The 16,508-nt window shown below is 36.6% G+C and overlaps 1 long non-coding RNA gene and 1 pseudogene across 1 annotated transcript; both read left to right on the top strand.

The window, feature by feature from the left end:
* Positions 1-8,703: 8,703 nt before the first annotated feature.
* LOC144380584 (uncharacterized) lies at positions 8,704-11,267 on the top strand. Its single transcript, XR_013444790.1, has 2 exons — positions 8,704-8,780; positions 10,305-11,267. It is a non-coding gene; the product is annotated as an uncharacterized LOC144380584 (long non-coding RNA).
* A 3,153-nt stretch (positions 11,268-14,420) lies between these two features.
* LOC118534622 (NADH dehydrogenase [ubiquinone] 1 alpha subcomplex subunit 5 pseudogene) lies at positions 14,421-15,378 on the top strand (annotated as a pseudogene).
* The last annotated feature ends 1,130 nt before the right edge of the window (positions 15,379-16,508 follow it).

The raw sequence follows: 16,508 nt of genomic DNA, 5'->3' as shown, positions 1-16,508 counted from the left end.
TTTAGTTTTATTCATTGTTTCCTTTACTGTGCAAAAAACTTTTTATTTTGATGTAGCTCCAATAGTTTATTTTGGTTTTTGATTCCCTTGTCTTAGAAGATATATCTAGAAAAATGTTGCTACAGTTGACGTCAGAGACATTACTGACTGTGCTCTCTTCTAGAATTTTTATGGTTTAAGTTCTCACATTTAGGTCTTTAATCCATTTTGAGTTTATTTTTGTGTATGGTATAAGAAAGTCGTCCAATTTCATTCTGTTGCATGTAGCTGACCAGTTTTCCCAAGACCATTTGTTGAAGAGACTGTCATTTTCCCATGGCATATTCTTGCCTCTTTTGCCAAAAATTAATTGACCATATAATCGTGGTTTTGTTGCTGGGATTTCTATCTTCTTCCATTGATCTACATGTGTATTTTTGTGCCAGTACCATACTGTTTTGATTACTACCTTTAGGTAATATAACTTGAAATCTGGAATGGTGATACCTCCAGCTTCCTTTTCCTTTTTCAAGATTGCTTTGGCGATTTTTTTTTTTTTTTTTTTTTTTTTTTTTGTGATTCCATACAAATTTTAGGATGGTTTGTTCTAGTTCTGTGAAAATGCTGTAGGTATTTTGATAAGGATTGCATTATATCTGTAGATTGCTTTGGGTAGTATAGACATTTTAACAATACTTATTATCCATCCATGAGCATGGAATGTCTTTCTATTTCTTTGTGACATCTTCAATTTCTTCCATCAGAGTTTTATAGTTTACAGAGTACAGGCCTTTCACTTCCTTAGTTAAGTTTATTCCTAGGTATTTTATTATTTTTGGTGCAATTGTGAATGGGATTGCTTTCTTTTTTTTTTTTTAAATATTTTATTTATTTATTTGAGAGAGAGAGAAACAGCATGAGGGGGGAGAGGGTCAGAGGGAGAAGCAGGCTCCCCACCAAGCCGGGAGCCCAATGCAGGACTCAATCCCAGGACTCCGGAATCATGGCCTGAGCTGAAGGCAGTCGCCCAACCAACTGAGCCACCCAGGTGCCCGGGATTGCTTTCTTAAATTATCTTTCTGTTGCTTCATTATTTGTGTATAGAAATGCAATGGATTTCTGTACATTGATTTGTATCCTGTGACCTTACTGAATTTATCAGTTCTAGTAGTTGTTTTGGTGCAGTCTTTAGAGTTTTCTTTATATAGTGTCATGTCATCTGCTTTACTTCTTCCTTACCTATTTGGATGTCTTTTATTCCTTTTCTTTTTGTCTAATTGTTGTGGCAGGAATTTCTGTATTATGTTGAACAAAAGTGGTGGGAGTTTACATCCTTGCCTTGCCTTGATCTTAGGAGGAAAGCCCTCAGTTTTTCACCATTGAGTATGATGCTAATGTGGGCTTCTCACGTAAGTCCTGTACTAAGTTGAGATATGTTCCCTCTAAACCTACATTGCTGAGGATTTTTATCATGCATGGATGTTGTACTTCGTCAAATGCCTTTTCTGCATATATTGAAATGATCATATGGTTTTTATCTTTTCTCTTATTGATGTGATGAATCATATTCATTGATTTGTGAATACTGAATATCTCTTGCATGCCAGGAATCTCACTTAATCGTGGTGAATAATTTTTTTAATGTATTGTTGGATTCGGTTTGCTAACACTTCATTGAGGAGTTTTACATCTATGTTTATGAGAAATATCGGCCAGTAGTTTTGTGTGTGTGTGTGTGTGTGTGTGTGTGTGTGTGTGTGGTGTCTATCTGGTTTCTGTATCAGGGTGTTACTGTTCTCATAGAGTAAGTTTGTAAGTTTCCCTTACTTTTGTATTTTTTGGAATAGTTTGAAAAAAATAATATTAACTCTTCTTTAAATGTTTGGTAGAATTTGCTGGTGAAGTATCTGGTCGATGACTTTTCCTTGATGGGAGTTTTTTGATTACTGATTCAATTTCATTGCTGGTAATCAATTTGTCCAAATATTTTATTTCTTCCTGATTCAATTTTGGTAGTTCATATGTTTATAGGAATTTATCCATTTCCACTAGGTTGTCCAAATTGTTGCCATATATTTTTTTAATGATTCTTTTTTTAAATTATTATTTATTTATTTGACAGAGAGAGAGAAAGAGAGAAAGAGCACAAGCAGGGGGAGTGGCAGAGGGAAAGGGAGAAGCAGACTCCCCACTGAGCAGGGAGCCTGACACGGGGCTCGATCCCAGGACCCTGGGATCATGACTTGAGTTGAAGGCAGCCACCTAACTGACTGAGCCACCCACGTGCCCCAGCATATAATTTTTATAATATTCTCTTATAATCCTTTGTATTTCAGTGGCATTGGTTTTTATTTCCCTTCTTTCTGTTCTGATTTTTTTGAGTCCTCTCTCTCTTTTTTGATGAGTGTGGCTAGAGGTTTATCAAATTTGTTAATCTTTTCAGAGAACCAGTTACTGATTTCATTGATTTGCTCTATTGTTCTTTAAAAACAAATATTTATTTATTTTACAGAAAAAGAATGAGAGAGTGAGTGGGAGAGGGCCAGAGGGAGATGGGAGAGAGAGAATCCTCAAGCAGACTCCCCACTGAACTCAGAGCCCAACTTGGGGTTTGATCCCAGGACCCTGAGATTATGAAATGGGCCAAAATTCAGAGTCGGCCTCTCAACCAACTGAAGCTCCCAGGTGCTCTGTTTTATTTTTCTTTATTATTTCCTTCCTTCTTTTCATTTTGCTTTAGTTTGTTCTTCTTTTTGTATTTCCTTTACCTGTAAGATTAGGTTGTTTATTTGAGATTTTTCTTGCTTCTTGAGGTAGGCCTGTATTGCTCTAAGCTTTGCTCTTAGAGCAGTTTTTACTGCATCCTGAAGATTTTAGAACATTGTGGTTTTATTTTCCTTGTTTCTATGTATTTTTCAATTTCCTGTTTGATTTTTTGGTTGACCCATTCATTGTTTAGTAGCATGTTATTTAACCTCCATGTATTTGTGCTCTTTCCAGATTTTTTATTGTGGTTGACTTCTAGTTTCATATTATTGTGATCAGAAAAGATGCATGGAATGACTTCAGTCTTTTTTAATTTGTTGAGACTTGTTTTATGGCCTAATATGTGATCTATTCTGGTGAATGTTCCATGTGCACTTGAAAAGAATGTGTATTCTGCTGTTTTAGGATAGAATGTTCTGAATGTATCTGTTGAATCCCTCTGGCCCAGTGTCATTCAAAGCCAAGGTTTCTTTGTTGAATTTAGATTTAGATGATGTGTGCATTGATGTGTGTGGGGTGTTAACATCCCCTACTATTATTGTATTACTATCGATTATTTCCTTTATGTTTGTTAATAACTCCTTTAAGTATTTGTGTGCTCCCATGTTGGGTGCATAATTTACAATTGTTGTATATTCTTGTTGGTTTGTTCCCTGAATGGTTATATAGTGCCCTTCTTTGTCTCTTGTTATAGTGTTTGTTTTACATTCTATTTTTTCCCATTATAAGTATTGCTACCTAAGCTTTCTTTTCACATCCATTCACATGATAAATGCTTCTCCATTTCACTTTCAATCTTCATGTGTCTTTAAGTCTGAAATGAATCTCTTGTAGTCAATATGTAGATGGGTTTTTTTAAATCATTTTATCACTTATGTCTTTTTATTGGAGTGGATAGTCCCTTTAAATTCAAAGTAGTTATTGATAGTTATGTATTTATTGCCACTGTGTTACTTGTTTTATGGTTGTATTTGTCATTCTTTTATCTTTACTTCTTTTAGTCTCTTCTCTCATAAGTTGGTTATCTTTAGTTATATACTTGCTTTCCTTTCTTATCTTTTGCATATCTATTACTGGTTTTTGATTTGTGGTTATCATCTGTATTATATACAACATTTTCTGCATATAGTGGTCTATGTTAAGTTGATGGTTGCTTACATTTGAACCCATTCTTTACTCCTCTCTTCCCCATGTTTTAGGTATATGGTGTCCTACTTTACATCCTTTTATTTTGTGAGTCTCTTGACTGATTCTTACAGATATACTTATTTTTACTGCCTTTGTGCTGCCTACTTTCCGTACTCTTGATTATGGTCTTTCCACTCAAAGAATCCCCTTTAACATTTCTTGTAGGGCTAATTTAGCGGTCATTAATTCCTTTAACTTTTGTTTCTCTGGGAAACTCTTTATCTCTCCTTCCATTCTGAATTATAGCTTTGTTAGATAGAGCAGATTTATTTTTTCTTTCAGGGCTTTGAATATAGTATGCCACTACCTTCTGGCCTGCAAAATTCTGCTAAAAAAAGTCAGCTGATGTCTTTATGGGGTTTCCCTTTATTTTTTATGGGGTTTCCTTTGTATGTAACTGCTTTCTTTTCTCTTGTTGCTTTTAAAATTCTCTCTTTGTCACTACTTTTTGCCATCTTAATTACTAGGTGTCTTGGGGTGGACCTCCTTGTGTTGACTTTTTTGTGGGGCTTTCTGGGACTTCTGGATCTGGGCTTCTGTTTCCTTCCTTACATTCAGGAAATTTTCATTTATTATTTCTTTCAATAAATTTTCTGTCCCCTTTTCCCCTTCTTCTTTTAAGATCCCTATTATGTAAATGTTATTATGCTTGATGGAGTCACTGTGTTCCTTAAATCTATTCTCATTTTGCATATTTTGTTTCCTCTCATTTGCTAAGCTTGATTACTTTCCATTACTCTGTCCTCCAGGTCCCTGATTCATTCTTCTTCTTCTTTTAGTCTACTATTTATTCCATCTTTTGTAATTTTAATTTCACTGATGGTGTTATTCATCTCTGATTCATTCTTTTTTATCTCATTGTTAAAGGTCTCACTGATGACCTCCACTCTTTTCTCATGCCCAGTGAGTATCTTTATGATCATTTCTTTAAATACTCTATCAAGCATATTACTTATCTCCATTCACTTAACCAACTGAGCCACCCAGGCGCCCAAATATTTTATTTATTTATTTGAGAGAGAGAATGAGATAGAGAGAGAGAGCATGAGAGGGGGGAGGGTCAGAGGGAGGAGTACATTCACTTAAGTCTCTTGGTATGATTTTCTCCTGTTATTTCACTTGGGACATATTCTTCTATCTCTTCATTTTGTCTAACTCTCTGTGTCTGTTTATGTGCATTAGGAAAGACAGCTATGTCTCCTGCACTTGAGAGTAATGGCTTTTTGAAGAAGAGGTACTATACTTCTAGTACCTTGCCATGCAGTGTCCCCTGTTCACCAGAACCTGGCACTTCATGGGTTTCTCCTATGTGTGATGTTTGTGCCCTGTTACTGTGGCTCAGCCACTTTTTCCTTCAGTTAGTTAAGTCATCTGCAATGGCTTTTTTTTTTTTTTTTTTTTTTGCCTGTTGTGAGCAGTGTTTGGTCCCCGTAGTGTTAGTGAGTCAGTCTGGGGATGACTTGGGCTTGAATTGAGTCAGACCAGAAGTTTGCCAGAGACACTGCAGCACCAAACTACAAGATGTGGTCCCTGTGTTGTCCCCTGAGAAGCTTTAATTGGTGGACAGAGCCTTCAGTCAGGCCACTTGTCTGCCTCCAGCCCACTGCTGTGGCCTCTGACGGGTGTGTGTGGTTATCTTTCCCCCTCTATATGGCAGCAGTCACTTTGGAGTGGTGCTGACCACTGTAGGGGCTGCTTGCACATTGCCCAGCCTGCAGTAATGCCCTATATGGGCTCTGGACAAGAGTGTACTGGAAAGGGCAGATCAAAGAAAGCACAGTATGGGGTGTGGTGAGCAGTGGTGAAGTGGTGCTAGCAAGTTTTGCATGGCTCTGGTCCTCTGTGGGAGGGGCTCTGCAGTGCCAGGACTGAAGTGGCTCATCCAACTCTGTGGAAGCACAACACCAGGGGGCAGGGCAGGGCAGTGGGGTAGCAGTGCTAACAAGCTTTGCATGCCCCCAGTCCTCTGTAGGAGGGGCCCAGCAGCACCCAGACTAAGGCAGGCTGTCTGGTGTGGTGGATTGGCAGAAGCACTGAGTGGGGGGGGGGCGTGTGGGGGGAGGAAAGGCAGCAGTGCTAACAAGTTAGGTAGCGAGTCCCACAGGTGGTCTTGTGTTTATACTGGGGGCAGTGGAATAAAATGCTGCCTGCAGTTCCTCTGTTTCTGGAGGAGTTCCCCAGTGATTTCTGTCCCTCCAGGACATGCTCTGAGACTAGTACAAAATCTCCCTCCTATATGCCCCAGGCACCTTTTAAACTACTGCTTCTATGCTGTACCTCCAAGGCTGTTTGTTGTGCTGTCTCTTTAAGTGCAAGGACTCAGTTTCCTCTCACCCTCCTAACTCTTCTAGAGCTAAGCCTGAGGATCTTTTTTTTTTTTTTTTAATCCCAGGTTTTAAGTCACGCTGGTTGTAAGAACTCAATGAATTTGGCCCCTCTGATTTTCAAAGCCAAATGTTATGGGAATTTGTCTGTCCCATGTGGGGTCCCTGGTGTGATAGTCTGTTTCTCTCCCACCTCTGTGCCCACAGCATCCCTCCTTCCCATGGAAAGCCCCACTAGTCCATTTAGTTCCTGACCACATCTCTGTACTTCTTACCCTCTTCAATGTGGCCTCTTCTCTACATTTAATTGTGCAGTCTTCAGGTCGTTTTCTGGCTTATTTACATGGCTGTATTATCTAGTTGTATCAGTGGGATAAGGTGAGCCTAGAGTCCTCATACTCTGCCATCTTCCCCCAGGGCTAGCTCTAGTATAGCTTGTATTTTCCACTAAAGACTCTTGTTCACCCTTTTCACTAGACTATCTCGTTCAACTCTTTATCTCTATGTAAACTATATAGCATATGTATGCTATATAATCATTTTCTTCTTATCTTTATTTACTTATCATGACTTAATCAGTTGGCCTTGACAAAATCTCATATGCATACTCTTGTCATTCACTATCTGATTCACAGAGAATCAGATTACCTCTGAGGTCACTAGTTTTTCTTGTTCTAAAGTATTTCATGAATTGTGCCTATTTTTTGGACACAATGTTGTAGAGTACACAAAGGGGATTCTCTACAATTTATCCAAAATAAATAATATGACCTCTACATTATCTAAATATTTTTTAAATTTTTAAAATTTTAAAATTTTAAAATTTTAAAATTTTTAACAAATATAATCCAGAAATATCTGTGTCATCTTTGCGTTAACCTCCCAAGGGACTAATAACAGAAACTTTAAAAGTCTACTCTTTTTCTTTGAATAATAGAATGGGTTTCTAAGGTTTTACAGATTATTATAGATAGTTCTGCTCAATAGTCAAATTAAGGCAAAATTTTGGTTAAGTATTATAGTAAATGATAGTGATTCGGAGAAACTCAATTGCTTTTTTTTTTTTTTTTTAAAGATTTTATTTATTTATTTGACAGAGAGAGACACAGTGAGAGAGGGAACACAAGCAGGGGGAGTGGGAGAGGGAGAAGCAGGCTTCCCGCCGAGTGGAGAGCCTGACGCGGGGCTCGATCCCAGGACCCTGGGATCATGACCTGAGCCGAAGGCAGATGCTTAACGACTGAGCCACCCAGGCGCCCCTTTTTTTTTTTTTTTACTGGCAGTCATAGTAGTGCCTAGGGCAAAGTTATGAAAGTCTCCCTACCATTACTGGCTATAATAACCCAGCATTTCCATTTTATTAATTGTGGACATTTTCTCTCAACAAGTAAAATATTTTGAGACAGAACTGGTGTATTATGTAGATTCCTTACTATTCATGACCTGATATATAGATTAAGCAGCAAATTATTATTTGCCTTTGGAAAATATGGATATTGCTTAAGGTGCTATAGGTTTCTCTTTACTTTCTTCAACCTCACTCTTTCTTGACTTTTAGTAGTCCTGTATGCATCACTGTCACTTTGATATTAGTGTTGCTACCATGAGCATTTATGCTAATTTAGTTTATATGATATAGTTATTACTGTTAGCTTCCGAATTGAGAATTAAACCTCGTAAAGTCAGCTGTGTAGACTATTTCAGTGCATCACCGTCAATGAGTCATAAAGTGTATAGATCCCTTAATGCATTGATTAACTCAAAAATATATATTTTTTATTTAGATAATAGATGAACATGTACCCTTACAAAACTTATGAGTGCTTCAATTGAAATGTACAATACTTTTTGTAGGCAGTTGTTACCATGTCCTCTAGTTGTTAATATCTAACAAAATCTAAAATATATGTGACATATAGATATGTGTTGATAGCTATAAACCTTGGAGATATCAAATGGTATTTCTTTGAAAATCAGGGATGATAAAAGATTTGGAATATGACAGATACATATGTGTAGCAGGTATTTTTTGCTGCATTTTTCATTTCTTCCATGTGTGTTATATGACTTTTGTAAGGGGTTACACATGTGTAATAAAAGAATTAGCTCCCTTATTCCTAAAACAAAAATTAATATTAAATTTGATATTATATGTTGATAATATATTTGCTGATATATTGGTATTCTTTCTACTTAAGCTGTTTAATATACATTTTAAACATCTACCTGTATCTTATTTGTACATATAACAAACAAACATGCTCCTAACTAATGTAAACTTAACTTGTTTGAGCATTAAAAAAATGACTGAGAAATAATTATATACACTATGGATGATTTGTTTTTACTGGTGGAAAAAAAACTGCATTGGACCTTTAACTTTGATGTGTATTGTTTTTCTTTAACGTTTGACAATAGTAATAATTTTGTGCCATTTTTTCAGTTGTACAACTTCAACTTTTAATACAATTCAAACAAAAATAAAGTAAATGAAGAAGGAAAATCTACAGAACTCCTCATCAAGTAAGATGGGCAATTTTTTAGACATATCAATATACCTTAGTAAACACAGTATTTTATATAAGTTAAAATTCTGAGTTTAGCGATATATATATATATATATCTTTAAAACATCAAATATTCCTTTATATTCCTGTTTAAATGTCCTCAACTGATAGTTTTTTGATAAACACCATTAGATTTCAAGATAGAAGAGTTTCCTCTGGCAATATTCTGATACCATATTCCAAAACTTTATTCACTAAACTGGTTTTTAAAAGAACAAAAGGTTCTAATAAAAACTGGACCTCTTCTTCCTTCCCAGTGAATAGATTTTATAATGCCTTTCATAATTTGCTTAAAAATTTAAAAATATGCCAGCTACATCCCTTAGGATATCATTCCCTATTTTTAATCTTTAGTTTAACTGCACCAAATTATTATTTGAGGAAAACTGGGAAAGCAATCCTTTTTCCTGTGCAGGAAGACCTGAAGTTCATTATATACATGCTATTATCTTGAATTACACTGGATCCTAAACTGGGGTTTACAAAAAGAATGAGAAAATTTAAAGTAAGCTAATGACAACTGTTGACAATGTTTTTAGAAATGTTGTATGTTTTAGAAACATAATAATCTGTAGACCACAACTCTATCTGTAGAGATTTCCATCAAGATGGTTGGAATGTGGTTGTTATCATCACATGGAAAGACGAACAGTCACTGAAATTTATAAGAATGAAGCTCTGTGGCTGTGTAGGTTGATTGCCCATCTCCTGCATGCCATAACTATAACTTGTTTCACCACAGCTAGGCCAGCCAAACACCCCACCCCCATGTGCCATGGCTGAGGACTTCCCCACCTCAGTCAGGATAACTAAGCACCTCATCCTTACACAACATAACCAGGTTACTGAGCACGCTACCCCCCACACTGCTTCAGCCAGATTGGCTGAGTGCCCAGGCCCTGCATAATGCAGATGCATGTCCTGCCCCAGCCTATGGGTTTGCAAAGCCCACACAGGGGATGCCTTTTTAGGTCCTGACTAGTGACCAGAGGAGAATGTATTTCTGTGTTCCATGAGTCTGAATCAATTGAAGAAACAGTCTTTGGCAGGCTACCACCCCCCAGGGCACCGTACAGACAGTAGATTGAAACACACCCTTAGTCTTTCTATGAAAAAGGCCTATTTTCTTGTCCTGGAGCTTAGTCCTGAAGGACAAGTTTCAGATTTGTAACATACTCAGAGGATACAGAGGCACACCCAGTGAACATGACATGGTCCGGGAGACACCACATTAGAGCCTTCCCTTGGCCTCATCACAAGTCACTGAAAAGAGTTTATATACACATCTAAAGCCACAATTTTTGCAACTGTCACTTAGAGACACCTTCAAATCCCCTGGTAGAGAAGTCAGCAGGGTTTATGATTGCAGACCCACTGGAATGCATACATTTACATATCTTAAAAGCTGCTGCTTAAAAAATCTGTCTTACAATTAGCCTGAAACTAGGCACTGATATCTCTCCCTTTGAAATGCTGGCAGGTTTTGGCACACCCTCAACAACTGGGACCTATCAAAAACAAATCAGGCTACTAGACAATCACAAAGGTCTGGGAAACAACCACAAGCTAGAGCAAGTTTCATCTTCTATACAAGGCCATTCATTCAAGACTGGGAGAGGTAACTGTTTTGCCTAATACATAGGAACGCAGATAGTCAAGCAAAATGAGGAGACAGAGGAATATATTTCAAATAAAAGAACAAGATGAAACTTCAGAAAAAATACCTTAATAAAATAGGTAAGTAATCTACCTAATAAAGAGTTCAAAGTTGTGGTAATTAACAATGCTCACCAAACTCAGGAAAAAAAAATGGATGAACTCAGTTAGAACTTTAAAAAAGAGAAAGAAAATATAAGAAAGCATCAAACAAAAATCATAGAGCTGAAGAATACAATAACAACTGAAAAATACACCAGAGGGGTTCAACAGCAGACTAGACAAAGTAAAATAATGGATCAGTGACCTGGAAGACAGGGCAGTAGAAAGCAATCAGAGCAGCAAAATGAAAAGGAGAATGAAAAAAAGTGAAGATAGCTTAAGGGACCTATGAGACCTCATCAAGTGAGATAACATCCACATTATAGGGGTCACAGAAGAATAAAGGGGTAGAAAACTTAATTAAAGAAATAATGAATAGAAACTTCCCTAACCTGGGAAATGAAACAGACATGTAGCCCCCAAAAGCAAAGAGAATTCCAAATAAGATGAACCCAAAAAGATCCACACCAAGACACATTATAATTAAAATGTTAAAAGTTAGAGAGAATCTTAAAAGCAACAAAAGAAAGATGGCTATTTACATACAAGAGAACCCCAAAAAAACAAACAGCAGATTTTCAGTATAAACTTTGCAAACCGGAAGTGACTGGCATGATATATTAAATTTGCTGAAAGGAAAAAAAAAGAAAAAAAAAAAAAAAAACTTCCAACCACCTGGCAAGGTTACAATCAAGATTGAAGAAGAGATAGAGTTTTCCAGACAAGAAAAACTAAAGGAGTTTATCACAACTAAACCAACCTTACCAAAGATGTTAAAAGGACTTCTTTAAGCTTAAAAGAAAGGCAGTAACTAGTGACTAGAAAACATATGAAAGTAAAAATCTCATTGATAAATGAAAATATACAGGAAAGGTACTGGATTGACTACTTGTAAAGTTAATATGAAGGTTAAAAGACAAAAATGGTAAAATTAACCAAAACTGTCATAATTAGTTAAGGGATAAATGAAATAAAAAGATGTAAAATATAACATCAAAAAAAGAACATGGGGGGCAGTAAAATGTAGTGTTTAGAATGCATTCAAGCTTAAGATGTTATCAACTTAAAGTAGACTATTATATATACTATGATGTATGTGAACATCATAGTAACCACAGAGCAAAACTTTGCACAAATTACAATGAGAAAAAAATCTAAACATAACACTAAAGAAAATCACCAAACCATAAGGGAAGGGAACAAGAGAAGAAGAAAGGAATAGAGAGGAACTACAAAAACAGCCAGAAAACAGTAAGTACAGTGCAATAAGTACATACCTATAAATAATCAATTTAAATGCAAATGAACTAAATTCTCTACTTAAAACACATAGAGTGGCTGAATTAAAAAAAAAAAAAGGCCCATCTTTATGTTGTCAACAAGAGGTTCATTTTAGATGTAAGGACACACAGTCTGAAAATGAAACGATGGAAAAACATACTCCATGCAAATGGAAATGAGAAGAAAGTTGGTGTAGCCATACTTATATCAGATAAAATACACTTTAAAACAATGACTATGGGGTGCCTGGGTGGCTCAGTTGGTTAAGCATCTTACCCTTGATTTTGGCTCAGGTCATGATCTTAAGGTTGTGAGCCTGAAACCCACAAGGCTCTGTGCTGGGCATGTAGCCTGCTTAAGATTCTCTCTCTGCCTCCTCCCCCTCTCTGTCTCCCTCTCTAAAAAAATGACTATAATGAAAGACAAAGAAGGGAATTATATAATGATAAAGGGGTCAATCCAATAAGAAGATATACATATGTAAATATTGCTGCACCCATAATAGGATCACTAAAATATGCATAGCAAATATTAACAGAATTAAAGGGAGAAATTGACAGCAATAAAATAATAGTAGGTAACTATATAGTACCCCACTTACATCAATGGATAGACCATCCAGACAGAAAATCAATAAGCATCTGCCTCAAATGATACAGTAGACCAGATGGACTTAAGAGATATAAACAGAATATTCCATCCAAAACAGCAGAATACATATTCTTCTATAGTGCATATGGACTATTCTCCAGGATAGATCATGTAAGGGCAGCAAAAAATTATCAATAAATTTAATAAGATTGAAATCACATCAAGCAAGTTTTCTGACCAAAATGGTATGAAATTAGAAATCAATTCCAAGAAGAAAACTGGAAAAAAAAAAGAAGAAAACTGGAAAAATCACAAATACGAGGAGATTAAACAACATACTATTGAACAACCAATGGGGCAATAAAAAATTAAAAAAAAGAAGTCAAAACATATCTGGAGACAAATGAAAATAAAAACACGAGTCCAAAATCTATGGGATGCATCAAAAAACAGTTTTAAGAGAGAAGTTTCAGGGCACCTGGGTGGCTCAGTTGGTTAAGGGTCTGCCTTCTGCTCAGGTCATGATCCTGGTCCTGGGATCCAGCCCTGCATCGGGCTCCCTGCTCAGCAGGGAGTCTGCTTGTCCCTCTCCCTTTGCCCCTCCCTCCTTGCTTGTGCTGTCTCTCTGTCTCTCTCTCTCAAATAAATAAATAAAATCCTTAAAAAAAATAGAAGTTTCTAGTGATACAAATCTACCTCAAGAAACAAAAAAAATCTTAAATAATCTAACTGTACACCTAAAGGAAATAGAAAAAGAAGAACAAATGAAGGCCCAAGTTAATTAAAGGAAGGAAATAATAAGGATCAGAGTGAAAATAAAGATAGAGACTACAAAGACAATAGAAAAGATCAATGAGGGCGCCTGGGTGGCTCAGTTGGTTAAGCGACTGCCTTCGGCTCAGGTCATGATCCCAGGGTCCTGGGATCGAGTCCCACATCGGGCTCCCTGCTCCGCGGGGAGCCTGCTTCTCCCTCTCCCACTCCCCCTGCTTGTGTTCCCTCTCTCGCTGTGTCTCTCTCTGTCAAATAAATAAATAAAATCTTTAAAAAAAAAAAAAAAAGAAAAGATCAATGAAACTAAGAGCTGGTTCTTCAAAAAGATAAAACTCACAAACCTTTAGCTAGACTCACCAAAAACAAAAAACAAAAAACCACAATAGTGAGATCTCAGATAAATAAAATCAGAAAAGAGAAGCTACAACTGATACCACAGAAATACACATAAAGAGTATACTACAATTATATGCCTACAAATTGAACAACCTAGAAGAAATGGATAAATTTGTAGAAACAGGGCGCCTGGGTGGCTCAGTTGGTTAAGTGACTGCCTTCGGCTCAGGTCATGATCCTGGAGTCCCGGGATCGAGTCCCACATCGGGCTCCCTGCTCAGCAGGGAGTCTGCTTCTCCCTCTGACCCTCCTCCCTCTCATGCTCTCTGTCTCTCATTCTTTCTCTCGCAAATAAATAAAATCTTAAAAAAAAAAAAAATTTGTAGAAACATACAATAAGATTGAATCATGAAGAAACAGAAATTATTAATACAACAACTAGGAGAGGAGGCTGGTTTGTGGGTCTCATGAAAGGTGGTTGGGCTAAGGATCCCGGGAGGAGAGTAGCTAGTTTGGGCTCTCTGGGAGAAGTGGCTGGTTTAGGAATCCCAGTGCTGCTAGGAAGTGGCTAATTATGACCCTCCCTTCTCCTTCAGTGGAAGTGACTAAATATCTCAAGGAACTGGCAATCTCCTAGATTCCCACTCATTTTCAGTGGCTCAGAAGAGGTACCTCAAATGGAGATTTCTGGGGTGGTGGCTGAGCAACCCCTGGCTAGCAGTTGTGACCCTAGTCCCAGATAATTTGGGGTTCCAAGGAATGGAAAAACCAAACCACATGTGGATTGGGAGAGAAGTATGCAGGCTTCGTGCAGCCATTGGAGTTTGTTTGAGGATCCACCTCAGCAACTGTGCACATGGAATCTCAGGAAGTAGAATCCAAGGAGCCCCCAACATCCACAGACACTGTATGTTACCCCTGCCCTCCACTCCACAACCTTAAAGGGCTCAAAAGCCAGAAGTGAATGACAGTGGCTATAGTCATGACTTCAAAGACAAGGGAAACAAAATAAATAAATAAATAAATAAACAAACAAACAAACAAATAAGTGGAACTATATCTAACTAAAATGTTTCTGCACAGTGAAGGAAACCATCAACAGAATGAAAAGGAAACTTACTTAATGGGACAAGATATTTGCAAATCATATATCTGATATGTATCCAAAATATATAAAAAATCATACAACTCAAAAACAGAAAAAAACAGGAGGGCTGTGCAGCCCCATCCTGTTGGCACCGTCATGGCGGGTTTGCGAAGAAGACCACCGGCCTTGTAGGATTGGCTGTATGTGAGAGTCCATATGAAAGTCTAAGAATATTACACACAAAGATTCTTGATGTTCTTGAGCAAATTCCTAAAAACGCAGCATATAGAAAGTATATAGAACAGATTACAAATGAGAAGCTGGTTGTATGGTTAAAGCAGAACCAGATGTTAAGAAATTAGAAGACCAACTTCAGGGTGGCCAACTAGAAGAGGTGATTCTTCAGGCTGAAAATGAACTAAGTCTGGCCAGAAAAATGTTACAGTGGAAACCATGGGAGCCTTTAGTGGAAGAGCCTCCTGCCAACCAATGGAAGTGGCCAATATAATCATCATTGAATGACTAGTGTGTTCATGGGAAACGGATGTAATTAAATGTTCTGTTATATTAAAAATGTTTCTATATTATTGGTATAATCAAGAAAACTAATACAGAGCATATTTAGGACACTTCTTAAAATTGATGACTATGGTAATAGGGACTTGTGAATCCATTTTTGATATGTAAAGCATTTATTTAAGCTATCTTAAAGATTTTGTTGTTGTTGTTGGGTTTTTTTTGTTTGTTTTTTGTGTTTTTTTGTTTTTTGTTTTTTTTTTACAGAGAGGTTGTGGAAAGATTTGAAAGTTAATTGGAAAAATTCCTATAGATTTTCAATGTAGAAGCCATAACCCAAATGTGAAGTATTTATAGTGGTATCTTCAACACATCATTTAATTATTTTTATCCTGGAAAAAAAAAAAACAGGAAAGATACTTAATTATTATTGTTTAGACAAATTTATAGGTCACTAAAGTGAAGTAGTAAGAGTAAAAACCATCGAGTTATAGTTGTACAGTTGAGGAAATTGATTTGGTATTTGAAAGAAAAATTTCTTTCTTGAAAGAAGAAATTTCTCATAGTGGTAGTTGCAAAACTTTTCCATTTGTCTCATTCAAAGAAGTTAGCTTTCTGTTCTTAGCCTTTAGTTTTCTTGATCACCCAAAATACATCAGGATAGAGATAGAATTTATGTAAAAGGAAAGACATCAAGAGTTCCTAAGTTTTTCATAGGCTTATATTCAGAACATCTTACTCATACATGGGTTGTAACTCTAAAGTGGAATCACTAGGTAGTTTTCACTAAGTTTCCAATATGAGTGCAGTTGGGTATCAAACCCAAGATAAGTGTTAATTCAAGGAAAGAAACAGTTGGCATTAAATTACTTTTCACGTGTCCTCACCCTTTCACCCTAGACCCTATCATTTCTAAATACTTAAATTTGGTATTTTTTAACTTCAAAGATAGTACTTTTGTGTGTGTTTGTACACATATGTTTTTGTGTCTTTTGCTATCCCTTGTGGCAAAGTGGAATCATTCAGAATTTTCAGAAAGAGAAAATTATATTTTCCTCTGATATATTTCTCCCCTTACAGAGCTGTAAATTGAATGGTAAATAAATATTAAATGAAAAAAAAACAACCAAATTTCAAAAATGTGCAGAAGATCTAGATATGTTTTGTTTTGTTTTTAAAGCAGACATACAGATGACCAACAGTCATACAAAACCATGCTCAATATCACTAGTTACCAGAGAAATGCAAATCAAAACCACAAAGAGTTATCACATCACACCTATTAGAAGGGTTACTATCAAAAAGACAAAAAATAGGAAGTGTTGGAAAAGATGTGAAGAA

The sequence above is a fragment of the Halichoerus grypus genome, chromosome X, assembly GCF_964656455.1.
Source record: "Halichoerus grypus chromosome X, mHalGry1.hap1.1, whole genome shotgun sequence".
NCBI lineage: Eukaryota > Metazoa > Chordata > Mammalia > Carnivora > Phocidae > Halichoerus > Halichoerus grypus.
The sequence above is the reverse complement of the archived record's forward strand: the minus strand, read 5'-3'. Positions and strand labels throughout refer to the sequence as shown.